The sequence below is a fragment of the Motacilla alba genome, chromosome 1, assembly GCF_015832195.1.
Source record: "Motacilla alba alba isolate MOTALB_02 chromosome 1, Motacilla_alba_V1.0_pri, whole genome shotgun sequence".
NCBI lineage: Eukaryota > Metazoa > Chordata > Aves > Passeriformes > Motacillidae > Motacilla > Motacilla alba.
The window spans coordinates 19,164,834-19,184,192 of NC_052016.1; the positions used below are offsets into that span (position 1 = coordinate 19,164,834).

Below are 19,359 nucleotides of genomic sequence, written 5' to 3' on the forward strand. Positions count from 1 at the left end.
GGTGTCATGCACATCTCTGAGAGGTGAAAGAGGCACTTGTAGTGATTTTGGTTGGTATTTTTGTATCTAAAATTTTTAGTGTCCTGTATTTTCCAGAGCTGGTTACTGTATAGAGAAAGAAAACAGGGAACCAAAATCTCCCTAAAGACTGAGCAAGAACAAGGAGAAGACTGCAATGAAATATTTCTGTCTTGCAGAGCAATTCCACTATTTCAGATATTTTTTGTCTATCTCTGATAAAAAAACCAAAAAACTACACATACTAAAGTTCCCTGCAGAAAATGTATTTCCAACCCTTACAAATAATTGAGAAAAACTAAAATATGTATTTTCTGATTACCTAACTAAGTATTTTCTAACACTTTTTTTTAATTGCATCTTAGCAAGCTGCTCCTACAAGACCAAAAGCCTTTCAAATATATGCTGACCCCTTTTGTTCTTCTTGATTTTATTTTTCTCATGTCCTGGAAAAACGGAGAACAGAGGTGTTGAAAAACTTCTGCTACAGCCTGGGTTACTGGGCTCTCAGCCATGTTGCAACCCCCTCAAAACTTTGTGGTCTCCTAAGCCTGTAATAGTCCATATGAAAGGATCATTCTAGAAATCTCAACCCTAGAAATCTGGATTCCTTAGTAGCCTGTAGGCAGGAAGCAAAGCAGATCCAGCAGCCACCTTTTCTAGCAGAGCTTCATCTAAATTCACATATTTCTGAAAAAGAATCCTGCTATTGAAAATTTTACATATTTAATAGAAAAGGAAACCAGATCTGATTTTATGGAAATCTCCAGATATCTCTATGCATTGCCTGAATGGAAAATAACTATGAGTGTCTGCAGAATCACAGACCAACTTGTAAAATATTCCTCAAGAGGATAATTGTGAGGCTTCAGTTTGCCTATCTATACATTGTGAAAAAGTTAGATGAACATTGGACCTTTCAACCTCATTAACATCTGAAGGGAGCTTGAGCATCACTGGATGTGCAAAGAATGTCTCTTCTCATGCCTGCAGTGGGAGGTGCCTTGTTTGTGAGGTTCTCTGTGAACTTCCAGACCTCACTTGTCTGATATGAGATTGTTGTTGGGTGGTTTTGATGTCTTAGAGAGATAACTTGAACTCCCCAAAGTAGAAAATCAAGTTGAAACTTATTTCTTTCATGTGGTGTCTTATGAATAGGTGGTGTGGGTGTTATGTTTAAGTACATGAGACTCGTACTTTTGGAAAAGACCTTTAGCACAGTCTGTGGCAGGTGAGAACGATTTCCCTGCAATCTTTGATTCTCTTATTTTTCTCAATCAGTTGTGGTCTTCAAAGATGAGACTGTTTCAATGGGCATTCTTGCAAGATGGGAAGGTTCACGTTCTGGGCTCAAGAGAGATGTGAATACTTCCTTTCTGTCTGTAAGGGCTAAGCAGTTGCTTGGATAACACAGGAAAAGTCCTCGACTGCAATCAATTTTCTCTCCATCAAAAAGTAAAATTTGTGAATCTGTCATCTGTGTTGAGTCAAAGACTGTATGTGATTCACTTCTGAGCAGGAGACAAGGAAAGGGGAAAAGCAGCATTCCTGCAGTAGCTACGGTTACCAAATTCACAGCAACTTCTCCAATAGTCTCATTTCTTTAAATATGTTAGAAACAGGCCTTCCTCTCTGCCTGTCTGCGTCCTCACATTGTAAAGGCAAAAGAAGGATTGCATCTCTTCCTTTTCTGCAAACTCAGCTCCCTCTCAGTCCCTTCTGATGGAGGTCTTTGGGCAATATGATATATAAATATTTATTGCTCTGCCACAGAAAAGAGTTTATTTCTCTTCCCAGGGGCATTGGCCCCATGAAACATTATGAGTTCTGAATGTTTTACTGCACAGTTACTCCACTACATGTTCCACCTCTCTTCATTATACAGCAGCTGAACATTACATTGCTCCTCAGGGATGCTGAAGCGTTCTCACACTTTTCTAGGGCACATTTTTCTGGAGTCACACAAAGGTTTTTTTTTTTATTAACTAGAGAATATAAACATCAGTGTGCCAACAGTCTTTGAGGCCAAGTGTCTAAATTTGACCAAAGTGAGCAAACCATCTTCAAAACCTATTGCAATGAAGTTTGAAGTTATGCAGAGCTCTGTTTCACTGTACAGTCAGCCTAGTCTTATACAGAGACACTTTTGCTTCTAAAAACTGAGGACTGCCTGCTCACTCAAGAAGAACATCCATGCAGCTGTTGGAGTCTTTGAGTAGTGCTCTTCTGGGCAGGAGTCAGTGGTGCTACAGTCACCTTCACCAGTCTGAGACAGTTTTACTGCAAGAAGGACAATGACTGCTCCAGTCCTTGTGGCAGACTCGCTCAGAATGTATGGCTTTAAATAAACTCAGCAGGCCACTGTTTTCTGGCACGCCTCATAAATCTGCCTATATAAGTCTCAGTACATTCTGCCATCTATTACTCATGTCCATATTAGAGATAAAGTAATTCTCTTTGAAATTCTGCTGCTGCCAAAAAACCAGTACATCACACAGCAGAATAAATACCTTCGTCATGTTACACCTCCTTTACTTTTGTGTTTGACCCTTGCGTGGGAAAAAGTGGGCAAAGGCTGATAACTTCTCTTGTTTTTTGGGATGAATCCTGCAAACTTTGTGAGCCCAGGTAGAAGGGGAAGAAACTGATTTTGTAGCACCTTGTGAAGTGAGTAATAACTTTAGCACAATATTTTGGAATAATTCTTGCTCCTTTAATGTACACCCCAGAGCAAATGTGTGCCAAATTAAAATCAATTAGCAGCATTTGTGGGTGAATGGTAAAAAAAAATCAGTTGCTTTAAATAAGGCTTTGATACAAATCTTTGAAACAAAAACTGCACTTCTCTAGAGACTTTGGAATAACCTTTGCATGAAAGTTCTCATCTGGAAAATTTCTTACTTAATTTCAGGTTTCTTTCATTCCTTGCAGCTTGAGGACACCTTGCCTTTTCTCTGAGTCCAGTAGCCTGCAAGACAGAGGCTGCAGATGGCCATCAGGAAAGCAGGCAGCGTTGTTCAGGTACTGAAGAATAAATCTAATCACTTTTGGGATCCATTTTAGACGACTAGGCAAAGCTTCAGCCATTTCCAGCCCATTGCTTGGGCCAGTGTGCTTTCTCTAATCAGAGGGGTAGGTTATCTTCTCACTGCAGGAATTAACACTTGCAGTGACTGCCGGACAATTTTGTAATGATTCAGGAAGAGCATCCAACTTCAGAGAGTGTTCCTGTACTTCTTTGTCAGAGAGGAAAGTTCACATTTCAGCAAGGAACAAGTCACTCCAGAGTGCCATTAGACCATCCTTGGTCATAGTGCACAGCATGCTGTATATTAATGTTCTTGCTATAAATAAAACATTCAGTTTATCCCATACATCTGATTTTCACATCTAAGTGAACAGCCTTGGGTTAGAGTTGGGCATCTAGACAAAAAGCATCACAGCAAAGGTAGAAAATAGACTCCACTTAATTCAGTGCAAATTAATCTTTCCTGTAGCAGTTTGCTGCAGTGAAATTCACCTATTTGGCTGCTATATAAACACTGAGACTGCATGTAGCAATGCTAATGAATAGTTTCAGGCACTTATTTACAAAACCTAACTGAAAGAAAAACCAAACAAAATGTCTGTACACTTGCCGTTTTTGCTGTATTTGAATGCCAGAAGTCTTCCTGTCTCCTGCAGTCTCATCAGTGACTCTGTGTGTCAAGCAATAGAAGCAGAGGAGCCTTGCTTCGTCACCATGGCACGCATATTTGATAACCCACTTGTGCTCCATGTTATTCTTCCTCTCAAGAGATTTTAAGGGGAATAATTTTGGATAGATGCAACTGTTGTCCTACTTCTTTGTGGATTACCTTTTCTAGCTGCTGTCTTTACTCACTGTGTGTCAGAGCATACTTCACCTTACATGCTTCTCCTTCTGGGAGAGGTATGAACCATAATTAGGTGTATGTGGCAATAGCCTGCTGTTAAGATATGTTTACACATTAACTTTTCAAAAATAAAAACATATAACATGATTTTATAACAAGAAAATAGGCTGCATCACTTTTTATTTTCATTTGCTTCAGTGTGACTTAACAGTACCTGCAATCAGCCTGAATTAAATAAAGTTGAACAAATTTTAAACTTAGATAAGTGTTTACATACAGACTTGTATAGGTTTATCTGAATTGTTTAAAACTCTACTTCATGGTCAAGGCTTTTGCTAATCCTGTACTACCCCAAAGAACTCTGTAGACACAAGCAAGAGAAGAATGCAGCCTGTGACATTGTATTGGCAAAAAGAAAAGGATTGTTGCAAATAGATTCTGAAAAAATGAAAATAAAAACTGAAACCAGTCATCTTTTAGTAGACACTGTTCTGGAAATCTTTACCCCATAAGTGACAAACAAGTAAAGACAGGATTGTAATGAAATCATAACCAAAGCTTCTGCAATTTGCCAAACAGATAACATTTAATAACATAAGTGACAGCAATCTTGAAATACTAACAATTTTTAAACCCATCCACATTCAGAAAGCGGTTGAAAAATAACAGTGCATATTGATATGATTCATGTAAAATTATCTTGGTCTGTTTGGAAAGAGCATCCTGTTAAATAAAATATCATTAAAAGCCCCCTGCTAAGAAGCAGCCAAGTGATACCCAGGGTCTAGCCATGTTTTAAAAATACATTGTCTACTTAGAATGGAATTCAATGAACATGGTTAATTCACTGTATATTCCTAAATAGCTAGACTGTGTCCCTAATGCAAATATTGGAGGGCGCATGGAAGAGCTGCAGTAGTCAAGTCAGACAAAAAAAAAAATGGATTAAAATTTTAGCAAGTGGGCTAGAAAGAGCATAGGTCTCAGCCCAGCTAGATTCCAAAGACAGTAGTAAGACACTTTAATTACATGATTGATGTGGGCTTCAAAAGCAGGCACCAAATCCACAATGACCTCAAGGTCACAAGCATTATCTGAAGGATAAAAGAAATACCACAAATGGAAACTACCACAGATGACACCTGAGACCTCTGCGCCAGTGAACTAATCAATAGCAACTCAGTTTTGTCTGTGTTAAGTTTAACAAAATTTGAAGTTACCTGTGATTAAATATCACAGAGGCAATTACACAAAACATCAAACTTCTTTGTAGACTCTGAAGGGACCGAGAGGATATCTGAATATCGTCTGCATACAAATGACACAGCAAACAGGGCAGCTCAATACTGTTAAGTAAGAGAAGTATATAAACAGAAACCCAAATTGAAATCTAGGAGAATCACAGCTTTCCTAAAGAATGGATTGTCTCCAGCAGAAGTGAATTTTATCAATACATATAAAACAGCAAAAACAAATTAGTCCAAGTTCCTAAATGAAATAAAAGAAAGGCCTGATAAATAGTCATTGGAAAGTCAACATCTAGTAAAATACATGAGCTGCTAAGTTATTTAAATATTTTATTCACCTTCATTAATACGTCTGGAAGCAAGAACTCCCGGTGAAAGAAGTGGCTGTATTCCATTTAAAAGGAAAAGCTTATGTAGATGGATCAGCAATGTGCTTGGCTTCTCTCTGTAGAGAGAAGTATTGTTAAATTGCAATAATGCACTAATATGGGAAGACAATCTTTGATCAATGATTTTGTCTCTTGAAAGGCAGGGCAGCAATGACTTCCAGCATCTCATCTACCTCTGGAATTAGAAAAAGGCCAGGCACTGACAGAAAGTGGAGTTAGGTCACGGTTGAAGGAGTGAGAGTAACTTTGTGCACACATTCAGACCAGATGGAAGCTCCACTTGACAGGGAAAACATCAGGATAAGAGTAAGAAGAACAAGCAAAGGTCTGTGAGTGGGAAAAGTTCCAGACAAACGGTGGCAATGGCCAAAAAAATCTAGGCCATTTCCAAAATTTAACATAGGAATTAATAATGATTTATGGCAGTAAAACTGACATTAATTAAAGCAATTTTAGCAGTATCCTTATCACTTCTATTTGATGCTATTACAGCTAGAAGGGAGGATCATACAAATTACCCAGAGAAATACTTTAAGCTCACCTATGGGGTTATTTTCCTATCATGTTCACATTTCTTGACCATATTAGTGCAGGATCTGAGCCAAAAGCAGTCACAATGGAATATGGATAGAGGATGAAATCTTACTAAAATGTAGAGGGATTGCAAGAAAGGACTGTAACAGACTTCAACAGAAGGCAATGTCAGGGACGACAGCTTAAAATGATCTCTGAAGTAAAAAAGTTCAGAATATCAGGTACCTAAATAGAAACCTGTGTACAAAGATTTACTGGGGATTTTATGTTGGTTTTGTTGGTTTTTTTAGGTTTGGTTTTGGGGAATTTTTTTTTTTTGTTTGTTTGTTTCTTTCTTTCTTTCTTTTTTTTAGAGATATCTAACTGATCCCAAATACAGAGAAAATGAATGCAAAGACAGTTGTTCCTAAAAAATCAATTCTTGGTTTCTAATAAATCAGGACAAGGAGGAGGAATCAACCATGGACCATATGTTTCCTCTGCCACCTTGATTTAGTGGCAAAAATTGACCTTTGCTCTTGGGTTCAAAAGTTCAGGCCTTCTGTGAGCTTCCATAATGAGATGTCAGCTGTAAGGCAATAACGTAATGAAACTCAGGTGTGTATTTAGCAGGACAGCCAAGGGGGATGTGACCTCCTTCTCTCCTTGCCATTCCCCTTCTTCATGTGTTCTGCCTGCCCACCCCCTGGGAATGGGGTTGCCTGTCTCCAGGTCCATGGAGTCATTCTGTGAGTCCAGCAAGGGGGCAGGAGAGGCCTAGACTCTGCAGGAGAAGATCCAGGGCTCAGTTCTCCTGCATGGATCAGGTAGAGCACCTTGGAATGGTGTTATCATTCTCTGCTGTTTACAGGATTAGGTGCAGAGATGGACTGTGAGAGCCTGGTGGGACTCAGAAATACTTCCCAGCTCCAGGGACACATCACAGCCACTGTTACAAATACTGAGTGCAGATTGTGAAGTTTTGCTTCCCATCTCTGCCTCCATGGCTTGATGCCCACAGGAAGGAAACTCCAGAAGGTGCATGGAAGGGCTACGGAAGGGTTAAACTTGCTCAGGTCAGGTCCCAGGACTGGACAGTCAGTGCTTGTGGAGATTCAGCCATAGTGGGTGAAAACTTCCCTGTGTGATCCCATAAGAAAAACATAAAAACCAAAAGAAAGAATGAGTAACTTGATTAAAATTTGCCTGCATTTTGCACAGGAAATAGAATGTTTTGGACAGTAAAGACTGAGAAAAACCCAGTCTAAGTCCTTAGGGACTCCTGTACAGAAAAAGATCCTAGTTATACCACCTGATTGCAAAACCATCCAAACCTGTATAATCTCTAGACCCGGGAACACCCTTAATTGCATATGTACATGGTTTGAAATATATCCTTATTTTAACTATTTTGAGTAGTTACAATGATCACCATTGCTTCCTCTGTTTTTTTTTGTTTGTTTTTTTGTTTTTAATAGAAATCTTCCTTTGTTTTCAGTTTTGTGTTTGGATGTTTTCTTATTTGGTTTGTTTTGTAAGGTTTGGGTTGATTTTTTTTCTGTGACATCATCAGAAATACAGCTATAATATTTGCATTTAAGTCCCTTCTTGAAGTTTCCTCCTGGCTATGGGGCATATGAAAACAGCTTTTAACTCTTTCTAAAAGCTTTGCCAGGTTGCTAAATCTTTCATAACAGTTTGGCCTTTCTATAAGGTATAAAGCAGACATGAGTGTTTCCCATTGTGTCCTAACCACCTGTATTACATGGACAAAATACATGGCCCCAAAATGACCTTCTCATTAGTCCTTGGTGTTGCCATGATTTCTGGTTAAATACTATTTAGATCAGAAATAAGACATGAAAACACTGGTATTCATAAAATGCTTCTGAATTTTTTTTCACACTACTTTCACATCTCTAATTTTGGAATTTCAAGACACTTAGGCTTCAGAAAGTTGAGAATTAAGCTGTCCTGTTTTGTAAATCTGGGAAAAATAGTCTCTGCTTGTTTTCAGCAATATCTATGTGCTTATGCTGCTATTAATAGTTTACATGTGTATCTTTGATCCTGTGGTCAGGACTGGTGAGCTGATTATGCTTCAGTGGGAGCAGTTGATTTGGAGTAATTCTTATTTCTCTTCTTTCCTATGTTTCCATATTTTTGGGAACAACTGCACTAAGAGATTCCTTAAAAATCTATATTGCTTGAGCAGGAGTCATAAGGGTGACCTCTGCTAGTTCTAGCTACAGTGTTCTGAGACATAGCAGCCCAGCTGCAGACAGCTTATTACTTGCAGCAAAGGATGCAACAACAAATATTTGCAGGTTCTTCACTGGCAGCAGTTCACAGTCCAACATGCAGGAGGCAAGCAGCGTCGAGCATTGACAGCTCAATGGCAGCTAGGTTGAGTTCCCCTAAGCCAGAAAGTCAGTTTTCTGTTTTCCGTATGAAAAAAAGCCATAAAAGAAAGGACTGTTCTAGTTCAAATCCATCCTGACAGGACTGGTGTGCTGGAAAGAGACATGCTACCTATCTCTATCAGCATTGCCACAAGGTTGCAAGCTTTTTCACCCCTCCATTTTGTCCGTTTTCACCAAAAATTCTTGCCTACCCTTCAGGGCAGGCTCCAGAGCTCTGTAGCATCTTTCTCTGTGGACACTGACATCAGACCTTGGCCATTATGTCTACATGCAGCAGTTACAGCAGATGCCATTGCAATCTAGCCAGAACCAAGCCCCAGGCCAAACCCAGCTGTATGGGGCACCCACACACATGAGGTCTGCTGGGAGAAGCTTGACATTTCCCTTCCTTGCCTTGGAGCTCTTGCAGAACACACCTGTGTGTGCTGGTCCCTGCTTGCCTTCTCCATGTGGCCCACAGCGGGCAGGGAGCTGGTGCCAAGCCTCAGCGTAGCCGTAGCTTTCTCCTGGCCCTGCCAGGCACGGACACATGCTGCTGCTGCTGCTATTTCTGTTGCTCAAGATAGAGGCAAAAATAGCACAGGGCACTTGTAATGCCAAGATTCCCGGGGCATTTTGGCCTGCCTGTGGCATGGCACTTTTTATGAAGCTATTTCCTGGGTCACCAGTTGACCTTGGAAAAGGAAAGCTGGCCCTGTCTAAGCGAACTGCCCCAAAATATTCCTGCTGTGAGGCAGAGCTGGTGGCCTGGTATGCACAGGGCAGACAAGCAGGGAGCTGTCTAGAATACCAGTGACACGTGCTGGCAGAAAATCACCACTGCATGCTTTTGCTAATTTGGCTATGCCTCCTTGTGCTCATTTCTGAGCTGGCTTAGATCTGCCTTGCCTGGTGATCCAGCCAGTGAAAGCTCTGATACCTGAATCATGGCTGGTAAAGGCTGCTGCAAGAGCTTCCAGGGGCTTCTCCTCCCAGCAGAACTTGCACCCTGACTTTTCAAAGCTGTCACTAATTTTTCATTACTGTAATATGTGTACTAGGCTGCTATTCTTTATTCTAGTGATGCAGGTAACTTTCACAGGACTAGTACAGAGAAATTCTGTCCTCCCTGGTAGTCAGATTAGTTAATACACTCTATGGCAAAAGATTCTTCAGATTTTTTTCATTACAAATCTCTCACAGCTTCCCTGCTTATTGTAAGGCTTCAATATCCAGCAAAAAGAAGCATTAGAAGCGTCTTTTTTTCTCTAAAACTCTCTTCTGCTACAGTTGAGCTACAAGTTAAAGAAGTTAACACATTTCCCTCTACTGAACATGTACATCATATATACAAATTATAATTTTAACCTTACTTAAAATATTCCTAAGAAATAAGACATCCAAATGATGTAATTTCACTGTTATGCTGGTTTTGTCTGGAGTAGAGTTAATTTTCTTCACCATGGCTGGTGTGGGGCTGTGTTTCGGATTTGTGCTGGACATGGGTCAATAACATAGAGATGTTTCTGTTGTTGCTGAGCAGGGCTTACATAGAGCCAAAACCTTTTCTGCTTTTTGTGCTGCCACACTGGAGAGGAGACTATGGCTAAATGGGAAGTTGGGAGGAGACAAGGCTGGGACAGGTAGCTCAAATTGGCTAAAGGGATATTCCAGACCACATATAAGTGGGGGAGAAAAGGGAGAAGGAGGGATGTTTAGAGTGTTAGTGTTTTGTCTTCCCAAGTAACTGTTGCTTTGCTTACATGTGTGCCTTTAGTTTTCCCTATTAAACTGCTATTGTCTCAATCTACAAGTTTTCGGGCTTTTGCTCCCACTCGTGAGGGAATGAGTGAGCAGCTGTTTAGGACCTGGATGCTGGCTGGGGTTAAACTGCAGCAACTGTAATTAAAATTGAAGCTGCAAAATAAAGTACTAAAAGGTTGGAAAATGACACAGTAAAGGTTGGCTGTGTAATCATGAGTGATCTCTAGTCAATATGAATTCAGGAACTATTTGAAAAAATCTGTTTTAAATTGCTGATCTCTCTTCTGAACACAGGATCCCCTGCACCACAGAGCTCACAGATCAAAACAGAAATAGTGATTCTCTCACCTTGTGGTCTTCAAGTCTAGTTCTGCAAGACTGGGTGGGGGGGGGGGGTCAGATTAAGAGAAATAGGCTTTGATTTTTTGTTTGCTTATTATTAATTACTCTGCTGGCAGATAGAATACTATTGCTTTCAGACATGTCAGTGCTATGGACCAACAGGCTCCAATCTCAGCCATACTGACTTGTCTGCCCACAGACCGTAAGCTCTGTCTTGACAGCTACATAGCTACCCTTTAAGGCAGCATTTTAAACCAAAAAAACCCACTCAAATTCTAACCCCCTAGCCCTGTTTTCCACCAGTCTTAGAAACTGTATAATACTTCATTAGAAATTTTCCTGTGATCATTGGCCAAAGCATATCAACTTTATTCCATACTTTCCACTACTGACCACAAGTATTGGTTATTTTCATTTAAAAGATTTGCATGGACCTACGATCATGGTGTTTGGATGCTTGACAGCACTATTCTCAGCTAGAAAATAATCCAAATAGGACCAAAGAGAATAGGATGGAGTAGCCAAGAAAAAAAACAACATCTTAAATTTGTTACTTTTGTAGATTTTTTGTTAGAGTGAAGATCTTCTAAATCAAGCTTGCTGACAAAATGCATTATAGCCATACAAATTGTAAAGCCTGGCAAAAGTGCTTCCAAATTAAAGAGCTTGAAATCAAGAGATGATGAATGTAGATCATATTCAGATCCTTAAAACATTTGCAGTTGCAGAAGCTAGCCTGGGCATACCATAAAGCATAAGTTTTAATGTCTCATTAGAGACTAAGGACTACAGGTGATTAATAGAGAATAATGATGTACTGAATGCATTCTGAATTGCTGGGATGCATTGCACCCACCAAGCCAGTGTGAGAAGGAAATTAAGGCCTTTTCTTATTTTCAGAATACCCAAACCAGGTACTTTTGTGCTGATAGTGTCAGGAGTATGAAAATTACCTCACAAATGACAGTTCTTTAAAAAAATCCTATAATAAAAATAATAATAATAATAACAGTAGTAATAATGAAAGTCTGCAGTAGCTAACTTGGGACCAAACAGCAACATGTGCATTTTCTCAATGTGAAACATCTGTACTTTCCACACTCAGCTAGATATGCTTGTGCCATGAATTTGAGGCACCCGAGGCTCTGATTCCCATGACCTACTAACAGTCATGCAAAGCAAAGAACTTGTATAGCACAACAAATTCCGGTCTTCCTATTTCCCTCCTGACAGGCAGGGCCAGAGAGTTAGAGCTCCTGTGCTGGTTACAGGGCTTTTCATACAGGAGTTATTCTCAAGAGACTCTTTCCATAATGTTTAAGATCCTTTTAGATAGAAGAGTGGCTAAAAAAAATCTTAATGTAATTGATAATCAGGTTTGTTGTGTACCTTGCAAAATACTAAGACACCAAAGTTTTTAAGAATTAAAGGCAGCAACAAATTTGTGCATTAAATTTTGAGCATGGCTATATTCCAGCAGTAAAAAATAAATATTGTCAGAGTGACAATAAAATGATGGCCATTGAATAAAAAAGATCAGGATGTCTCAGTCACTATTGGCCAAATGCAATGTAATAAGGATATTTCATTTTGAAACACAATGTGCAAGAATTGTGAGAAAAAATGCTTGTTACTCCAAATAAGAAAATATTTCGTTTTCATAATTGATATCAATGTTACTTAGAACTTGACCTTCTTCCCTTGATATTCCAACAGACACCATATTAACCACGCCAATTGGTTTCAGCCACAGCTTTATAACCAAACCCCAGAACTGGTGCTGATGCAACTAAGGTTTCTATTTCTATGAGTATGAAAAAGGATTCTCCCAGGTTTATATGCCAAAAAAAGCAGGCCAGACTTTAATCAGTGATGCAAACAGTTTATGGCAAGCATCTGACAACAGACAATTTATAGAGGCAAGAGAGAAATTATACTAAAGAAAATCACAATGGTCATAGCATATTAATAATCTAATTATCAAGGTAACATCGATGGCAAGAGAGAGCTTTGATATAAACATGGAGTACATCAGTGGATACTAAATAGACAACTATTATAGAAAGAGTGTGTCTGGATTTAGGCATATATTGGCTGCAATACTTACAAGTTCTTAACAAAGTATCTCATGTTGGCATGAAGCATGACCATATGGAGACAAATCTGTCAGAAGAAACTTTAAGTGGTACATAACTATAATCCTAAAGATTCTGAGTGAAGGAGCTGCCAGTTTTCATCAGCTAGATCAACTTGGCTTACTGGTAATGAAGCAGAAGTCAGAAGGACAACTCTCAACTCGTGCAATACTATTCTTGAGGTTAAAGAGTTTGGCTTTTGATCCTATACACAGACACATCTGAGGGGGTCTGACATCAGTTCTAAAGTCAGAAATGCTTGTCTACAAAATATCAGCAGGAAAAGAGGCTTTTGTGGTTGGACATTCTTGGAAAGCAACTCTCTGAGAGAGATCTGGGAAAAACAATGTGGGACAAATGTTTTTTTAGCATGTCTTTCAACGGGCTCAAAGGTTTTAATGGTTGCTGATTAGATGCTCATTCAAGATGTAATTGAGCCCATAGCAAGTTTCAGGTTTTGAGTACCATTTGTACTCTACTGACTGACCTCTAGGTCCTGGGCTGTTTTTTGCTGCCTATTTTCTGCCTGCATTGGGGCCAGCAGAGTGGATCTGAGTGCATCTCAACTTCCCTGAACTTCCACTGAATTTCACTCTGGGCTCCTATGAGCAGGAGTGGGGCAAAGCAGCTCAATGACAGGATCATCCACGACCAGCCTGTGAATGCAGACACGTGAGATCCACCCAGGAAAAAGGTGAATAAGCAACTCATTTCTTAAGCTGGACAAGGCCAGTTAAGGAAGGGCTGCAAGAAATAAGGAGAGGCCAGCTGTCAGTGGTTTAGTTACAGGTGCTGGACTGATGCACTCCAAAGCTGTCTTTGATTTGGGTGAAGTCCAGTCCACTCTTTCCTTGCCTTCCTCAGTATGCAGCTTCCTGGTACAGGCACCCTATGGGAGCAAAGCCTTGTGAAGTAGTTCCAAACCTTGGAATTCCTCTTTCCAAACCTCACCCACATGAGCAATTTGAGTTGGCTTTAGCCCTACCTAGGCCATGGCTAGGTAGCTCTTATAGCTTATAACACAAAGGCCTTTCAAAAGAGATTGTGGACTAATGGTGCTTTCTTCTACTACCATGGCAGACAATAAATCTAGAAAAAATAGTGCTGGTCCTCTATGTATCCCCATGCCTTGATTTCCTCAGTTTCTGGATAGTTCTTTAGGCTGAGGCACAAAATTTCTAGGTTCTTTCCTTTCTTCTCTCCCTCTTACATATGCCTCTCTGCCAGACTCTGGAATCTGCTCTCTTTTAGGAAACCAATCTCTTATTTCTGCTTCAGCTCTCTAAAATGGCTTCTTAGACTTTGGTGGCTGCCAGCCTCTTTTTCATTTTGGTAGGTTGATTTCTCATCACCTTTTGCTCTCTGGAAACTAATCCACAAACAAGGAGCTAACTCCCCTAAGTTAGTTTTAAGGGCCAACATTTTTACCAACACTAAAAGGGCATCTATGAGAAGATGGCAAGAAATCATAAGAGAGCAGGAAAGGGTCAAAAATCCGGCAGAAAAGAAATGCTGTTTTCCACTTATTGCATTTATTTAGAGTTTATATTCTTACATTGATATTCTGGAGGAGAACTGACCTATGTGTTGTGATTAAGAGCACATTGAGGTGAAGATTGAGCAGCATCCTCATCGTGAAGACATAAGCATGCTGATATCACCCTGCCACTGCCTGGGGCTCCTTCAGAGGTCCTGGGGCCGGGACAAGTTCTGGCAGAGCACACGGGGCTACCAACAGCAGACTGTGACACCCTTGGTGCCAGGGGATTGATGTAATGAGTGAGTTTTGGTGGCAGAATGGAGGTGGCTCTGAGCAGCCAGTGAAGATGTGGACTCAGAGAAATGCTTGTGGGAAGAGGGCCGAGGAGACTCAGAAGGGACACTGCATTAATCAGTATTTCTGTTTGCACTGAGGGAGATTCAGGCCTGAAAGCCTCTGCACTGCCTTCTTTGAGGCTGCTTATTCTTATTAATTACTGATTACTCACACTAATGAAGAGAAGGAAGATATGCTTCCAAGTATGATTACAAAATCAGTGCTTGGGAGCTAACTCAATGGACCTGCAATGACTTCCCTGACTTCTTAGTATGAAATTGGATACCTCTTGTACCTTTTTACGGTGTATGTTAGAAGAATTTATGGGAGCTAAAATGAAATAAAATAGTAACCTTATTGGGAAAAAAAAATATTGGGGTGAAACAATCATATGGAAGATATCTGCAAACTGTCTGGCTCTCTGTGGAAGCTTACTTCAAGAAATCATATTTGTCTAGAGGCTTTAACTGCAGTGCTTTTATTTGACACATGAATCCCAAATAACATTTACTTGTTCTTCCTCTAAACGTAAGGAAGTAACAGGAAAGACAGGAAAAATAAGCAGAAAACCCATAGCTGCAGGAAAGGTAGCTGCAACTTATACCAGGTTTACTGGTTTTACCATATCCAACTACCACGGTCATCTGGCACTCAGTTGCCACCAGAGAAGAGAGGAGTGAGGACATGTGAGAGGTTCTACTCTGCAGACCCCCAGCAGACCCACGAGCCTTTCATTATATTTTCCTCTCCCCTGTCCAGCGGACAAGGTGAGCGACAGAGTGACTTTAGACACTGGCACCTGGTGTCCAGCTGGGGACAGCCCACCACACTGTCCTAGCTGCATCTCTAAAGCAACAACAACAACAACAACAAAACCAAAGCAAAACAAAAAAAAACCCAAAAACATACACATTGAGTTCTGCATCTACATTTCTTTTGTAATGTTTGGAATACTAAGTGAAAATTTTTGATGTTCAGTCTTTGAAAGTGACTGCAGCAGCAGTCATTGACAGGAAAGAAAAACAAACAACCCTACACTGAAATTTGCTGTTTGGCAGGTACCAAGCACCCTCAGCTTTCAGGCATCTGTGCAGCTGAGTGGAGAGAAGGGCACAGACTTCCTCAGGCTGGTAGTGCCTGGTGCAGTTCTGGGCAGAAACAGGGTGACACCTTGCTCGTCATCTCACTTGTTCTGCTGCCCATGAAGAGAGCACAACATCAGAAGTGGTGAGATACTTGCTTTTAATGCTTGGCTATGAATCACACTTGAGTTGTTGAGATGTTTTTGTCACTCTTTTCTCCCTTCTGCTGCTTTTTTGTCCTGCTACAGCTCTTAGATCATAGCTCTGAGACACAATCAGTTATGGTATATCTTTACAATGTCTAATACAACTATAATCTGAATATAGCCTAATATTTCATTTACTACAGTATAAATTATACTACGCTAACAAATTTTGGGACTATAAAAGAACATCCATTATTTCTGCGTTATCTCAGCTAAAATTCTTGTGCTGCATTATACCACATTTCTCATCCCTCTTATTTAAAGTAATTTACAAAAAATGTGATGTGAAACTTCAGAAGAATCCCAAGCAATGCATTTTATGTTGTCTGACAGCAAAAAAACCAAACCCTACATTAATTTGAACATCCAAGGAACATAATCTACTCCTAATGCATACAAAGCTCAAATAAATGCTTCTCTTCACACAGTAAAAAACCCCAAAGTGGCTAGATCTTCTTATTTACCATGGAGGAAGGCCTACTGACCTAAAAGCCTTTGGTCTCAGTGTGTCTGTGGTAACCATTTGCACTTCCTCTGCTTTCTCTGGAAGCAGCTGAGAGGCAAAAGGACGAGCAAAGGGACAAGCTGTCAGTGTCTCAGTACCCTCTGCACCTGCACAGCTCCCAGCATGGACTAGGAGGTGGGACAAGTGTCACCAGTCCATGGGAACATTCTCACACCTCAGCCAAGTGTAGGGACCTGGACTGTCTGTCCCTCCACTGTGTTGATCATTTGTACATTGTTTGAACAATTCAAGCTCACCCTCTGCCCATTCAATTATTAAGAGAAATGAGAAAATCCTCTGTGTGGATCCTCTTTTTCATTTTTATAGTACTTACAAATAGACACAGTGGAGCAATCCTGACAAAGCCAGGTATCACCAGTGCAGGAAAAACAAATAATGAGAGCTACAGAAGAGTTAAGAGTGTTTGTTCCTGTGCTTTGATGGAGTAGATGAAGTGTGGGTCTCTTGAACAATACGATTTGTACTTGGATTCATTCATCCTGTACTCACTCCTCTGCAACCTGCTTACCATGACAAAAGTCACCAGAGATGCAAAGTGCTGTGACAATGAGAGAGCTGTAGGTAACTTCCAATCAGTCCCCTGCGGCACATTTGGAGTTTACTAGCCATAGGATATAGTGGTTTCTCCATGCAATTGCCGCTGACTCCACATTTCTCCTTCAGTAAATATATGCAACCATTGAAAAATAAAATTCAGGTTTACCTTAGAAGAGTGCTGAGCACATCCCTCTTTGTGTGCCTCATGTTTATCCATCTTGTAATCTTGGGAAATCAGTATTGGCTTTTGTTATAGTAATCTCACTGCTGGAAGCAACCATCATTTGGCTATTGGATATTTTATGTGATTAGTAATTTATGGCTCCTAATTTTCTCAGACAATTTTTGCAAGTGAAGCTACAAATAACATCATGCCAAATGTTAAACCTCTGGATGCAGCATATGCAGCCTTTCACAGACCAAAATCATACCTCTTTAGGAGTTTTACTCCCCTAAAAAATGTTTCTTAAGAATGATTTCTCTGTATGTAAAGTGCTGGCATAAACTATAATATAGGAAATTTAATAATTAATGATATTTTTAGTTATATTTTTTTTTGCTGTTATATTTTTATCAATTAGAGAATGTATTACTGTAATAACAGTTGTATTCCTCCTAAGACACACATTTGAAATTACTTCACAAGGTAAACTTTTAAAAGCCATGCTACATGTTTCTTTTTTTCGCTCAGTTGTTTGCAAGTTGTCCAGGTTACCTCTGGTAACACTGCATGCAAGATAGAGAGAAGAGAAACGCATTCAAGCATCATTCAAGCATCTCGTGACATTACCCTTAAATTATCGTTCCCGTTTTCAAGAGAAAGAGGAATGTGTTTAACATTTCCTTTCATTTTGTTCTGCTTTTAAGTATCCTTAACACTGTGCCAGAATTAAAGTCAAAAGTTAACACCATACTAATGGGGTTAATGTGTGGTCAAAGTCTGCATTTTTTTTCTGCCAGAAAAGCATTTGACATTATTCTTGTTGAATAAAGACAGTCAGCAGTGACAGGTTAAAGCCTGCAGCTCTGAAGAGGAAAACCAGGCTGTTTGCACACACTGATTGCTGGATGCCTTTGTTCCAGGCAGGGCAGGCTATGCCAAGAGGTGGTTTTATTCCTACTTCCAAGTGCCATGCTGCTGCTTTGCACAGCAAGGAGCACTTTGGAGGCACAAGGGCCTCAGGTATAAATATAATGATGTGACTACGTATTTTCTGGGTTGACCCACTGGAGCTCTATTCCAGCTTCATCCCAGCTGATCTCCATGGTGTTATATTGCCCTCAGCCTGGCAGCAGCATGTTGATGGATCAGGAATCCTTTCCCCCAGTTTGCAGAGCACAACAGTGAATTTTCTAGGTAGCCTGCTTGAAGGCCTCTGCATTCCCTTATGCTGTAAGACAGATGAGGATGAACAGGAGCCAAAAGGAAAGGCAAAACCTAGAGAGAAGCCATCTGCCCTCTTTCACCTTCTCACGGAAGGCTCCTGGTAGTGATACTGTGAGCTCCAGACCTGGCTAGAAAGGGTCAGCTGAGTTTAAGACGGAAACATTTTGCAATCATGGTTCCCCATTAGAAACTCAGTTGAAAAGGGAGACAACAGTGATGATGTTCCTCTGGTTTGCTTTCTACCCTGGCTTGTGCCCAGAGGGAGAACTGGGAGAGATGAAGGTGAAAATGTGGCACTGGCAAACAAGGCTGATGTCTGTGGCCTCGAGGACATGAGGGTGGGGAGTCAGGGTATCCATACAGCTGCTAGCAAGTACCCATGGCTCCAGGAGGTCCTACAGACAAAAGCTTTAAATTATTCTTGCCTTTCAGTGACCTGCAATTCTCACCTACAGTACTGACACCTGCTCTCTTTTCAGCATGAGATTCACAGGTCTGGGAGTCAGACTCTTTCAGCTCTGTGCCCAATTTTTCTAGACACAACATCATTCAGAGGCCATATTAGTTGTACATAGGAGAGGTTTTGAGAAGCTAATATGTGTGCTTCTCAGAACTTCAGTTTAGCCTTAAAGCAAAATTGATTAGTCAGTTAAATCAGACACGCAGGTTGGAGGGCTTTGCTGTGGGAGTGTGGATTTGGACCAGGAGGCAGCACCAGGGCACCTCCCTGACTAGCCCTGTCCTGCCGATCCCAGCAAGGTAGGCTAGGCTGGTCTGGGGATGGTGACAGGGTCAGCCAGAGCCCAGTCTGTAGGCACCCTGGGGCTCAGCCAGGAAAGGATCCAATGGGATGGGATGGGATGGGATGGGATGGGATGGGATGGGATGGGATTAGGGCAGTGCCGGCTCAGCAGGGCCCAGGGCCAGGCAGTCTGCATATCAAAGAAGTTCTCATTACTAAATGAACAGAATGTTTTGGTTAATCCAGTAGAGAAGGGGTACTTAATTAATTTCTACCAAGGTCTGCTGGGAAATTCTTCTAAGGTCTGTTAATTCTTACTGAGATTTGATCAGCAGGAAGAAATGCACTGGTTCTGCTCTGCCTTCACGATTCACAGCC

The 19,359-nt window shown here is 40.7% G+C and overlaps 1 long non-coding RNA gene across 1 annotated transcript in view; it reads left to right on the forward strand.

The window, feature by feature from the left end:
- Positions 1 to 17,650, forward strand: part of LOC119703747 — a 66,140-nt gene extending 48,490 nt beyond the window's left edge. The window contains exons 2-4 of the long non-coding RNA XR_005257751.1: positions 2,930 to 3,039; positions 15,560 to 15,728; positions 17,544 to 17,650. This is a non-coding gene — a long non-coding RNA (uncharacterized LOC119703747). The remainder of the gene's footprint in view (positions 1 to 2,929; positions 3,040 to 15,559; positions 15,729 to 17,543) is intronic.
- The last annotated feature ends 1,709 nt before the right edge of the window (positions 17,651 to 19,359 follow it).